Source organism: Montipora foliosa, chromosome 3 (assembly GCF_036669935.1).
Source record: "Montipora foliosa isolate CH-2021 chromosome 3, ASM3666993v2, whole genome shotgun sequence".
NCBI lineage: Eukaryota > Metazoa > Cnidaria > Anthozoa > Scleractinia > Acroporidae > Montipora > Montipora foliosa.
The window spans coordinates 31900893-31903897 of NC_090871.1; the positions used below are offsets into that span (position 1 = coordinate 31900893).

The window sequence follows — 3005 nt, forward strand, 5'->3', positions numbered from 1 at the left end:
TCAGTATGTTTTTGTAGTGAGTAATTTTAAAACCATTGCATTTTAATGGGGTATTCAGCTTTGTTTGCTGAAGGAAGTGTGTTCAGAAGACGCAGGCAAGCCAGCTGTGCTGCTCTAACTAAACATTCACTACTATCGAGTCATCGCCTAGTTCTAAACCAACGACATGTGAAAAATTTATTAACAGTCGTTTACTTTCATTGTCTTCAACTTTGGTGGACTGAATGGAAAAACAGTGGCTCGGGGGACTTGTGAAGACTTTGCACTTCAAGATCTGAGCGCTCCCATGAAACGAACGACGCTTGAACAGACTGCAAATGAAAACTTATGCTTGCCTGTGGCAAATTGCATTGATGAAATGATCTCGCAGACTGTTTTGTTACTAAAGAAATAGACGTGTTGCTGAAATTATTTAGTGCACACTGCCATAGCTCATCGGTTAACAACGTGATATCCTCGGAATACTGAACTTCATTCACCCGTCTGTTTACTTTGAATGGAACATTGCCTTGTCCTGGCGAATCTTCGGTTATTTCACCCTGAAAGTAGTAAGTACATTTGTAATTTCACCGATTTGAAATTCACCACGTAGAGTACTTTTATTCCAATACTTAAAAGTAATATAATAGTGCACGATCGAGCTGGATACTAGTAGTATGTTTTTCTAAGTTGGCAAGTAAAAAGCTTAATCATAACCTTTGCAATTTTCTGAAATTTGATTGGTACATTAACTGCTTTATTTTTCACTAATTAATGTATTGTGTAGGCTTGTAATCGGACAGTGAAATCAGACAGTTGGCTGTATTTGGACACCTGTAATTATATAGTTGTATCAGCCAGTCATATTAAGTGCACTCAGCACCAATCACAGAATTTAGCACAATAACCATGGCAAGAACCACCTACCCTACCAAACCGGGGATTGTCCAAAATGAACGAATTTGTAACATTAGACAGTGAAAAGGAATGCATTTGTTTTCTTTGAAACTGTAATGGTTATGATTAATTGGTAACAGGACTTCACATTCTCCAAGTCGGTCTGTAATCATACTCATGTTTAAACAAATCGTACTCCCACTATGCGGTTGTCCAATTTTGTTAATCACCTGTGTAATTACAGAATTGGACTCCACTCAGTCGTATTACCATCGTAGTGCGTTTTTATTGGCACATTGTTCATAAATAATGAAGGATCATGCTCTGATTTTTGTCTCTTCAATTAGATTAGTGTCCAGCTGGTAAACTTGGTGCCACACCTGTTGTTCAATAATTATTGTAACATTTTACTCATAACCTGCTTGATTGAAATACTGTCATGTTTATTAGTCTTTTATTTTGGTCTGATGTATGGTCTGTCAGTTCATTTGTGAAATTTTTCCGCAATTTCTAAAGGGCAGTCAGATGTAGTGTTAAGAGTAATTTTTTTCTTGGCAAAAAGAGAATTACCCCCTGTATTGTGTCATTGCTACATCAAATTCTCACACGTCAAGTGCAATTTAAAAGTGCACTCAGAGACACTTTGCCCTCAGAAAATGTCCCTAGTACTGTATTTGTGATTTACCAGTTGTAAAATAGAAAAGATAGAAAAAACATAGAGATGATTAAAATTTTTAAAGTGTTATGTTTACTATGATTGATTATAATTACCGTAGGTACCATTTTTTTCGTTCCATTTTTTCCCTCATTCACATCCTGTCTTTTCCTTTCAGCTTACATGTATGTTGATGAAGACTTCAGGGTAGTGCTCTCTCTGCATGTCAGTTCAAGGACTTCATTTGCAAATTGCTGCCAAATTACTTGTTTTTGATACTTCTCTTTTGAAATTGGAGCATTTTGTCCTCCAGAAAATAGCAATGAATTTTTTTTTTGTTTGTGAGCAGTCTGCATGATGCCATCTTTGAAATTCTGTAATGTTATGGGAAGACAAATAATTTGAGCATCCAAAAGTGCCTTGTCCACATAGTATCCAACATAAGTAAGAATCTGTTTAACGGAAGTAGTAATATTTGAAGTGCCAGGAAGCCAAGGTGGATGCATGCCTGAACTTCATATTCATCGCCTGTCAAATCATGAGGTGTGTGGAGGTTTCTGTATACTTTATCAAGACCTTTACAAAATGTACATAAGATTTCAAGAAGAGTTCCTCTAAAACCTGTTTTTTTCAGAATGAATGCAAGGCATTCTCTCTCCAAATGCCAAAACACCAACTTCATCAAACTAGACTGTTTTCTCCTCAAGGCGTTGATACAGACTTGGCCAATCCTTTTTTGAGGGCTACCAGAAATTGTTGATCACTACCAAAAACAGCTGCAACAAAAACTAATGCACATGAATTGTTGTGAGAAAAAAAAATCAATTACAGTTCTACTTTCAATAATAATTTATTTGAGGTATTTTATCCTTTTATGGAACCTGTTAATTACACCATTCATTAATTCATACTTAATTATGAGTATGTTGAATATAAAATTTATTTGTATAGATTTTTTGGTTTTGTAATGCTTAATTGAGGATCTTTTTAAATCCTGATGACATTTTCTTAAATGCAAAGTAACAGGAACACTCATGAATATATTTATTAATACATTTGATTTGTGGCTTGTTTGGACATAGTAGTGAACATTTCTTTAAAAGAACTCAAGTGTACATACTCATAAGTTTGATGACCTTTTTTGAAAGAAAGGTTCAATTAATTAATCATTTTGGAGCTAACAAACCTGATGCAATTTTTGCAATCCGCAGACACTGTGTCTCTGCAGATCGAAACCCAAGGTCGGAAGTTCCAGGGTATTACTCAGAGAGGGGTGTTCCACAGATATTTTTACAACCAGTGTTTCCCAGATTTTGTTTAGCAAACTTCCTGTGTTTTTCTTTGCTAGGGGCTTTTCCACTTAGTTCATGAACTGCCCCAGCACATTCTTTGACAGTGTCATAGTCATCATTCCCCAACCAAAGAGAAACTGTTAATACTGTGCTTAGTAAATTGTATGGCTCAATTATCTTCA

The 3005-nt window shown here is 35.6% G+C and overlaps 1 long non-coding RNA gene across 1 annotated transcript in view; it reads left to right on the forward strand.

Moving 5' to 3' along the window:
• The window catches only part of LOC137997296 (uncharacterized), a 2772-nt gene extending 164 nt beyond the window's left edge, over positions 1-2608 (forward strand). Inside the window, exons 1-2 of the long non-coding RNA XR_011122444.1 lie at positions 1-548; positions 1710-2608. The exon at positions 1-548 is cut by the window's left edge and continues 164 nt beyond it. This is a non-coding gene — a long non-coding RNA (uncharacterized lncRNA). The remainder of the gene's footprint in view (positions 549-1709) is intronic.
• The last annotated feature ends 397 nt before the right edge of the window (positions 2609-3005 follow it).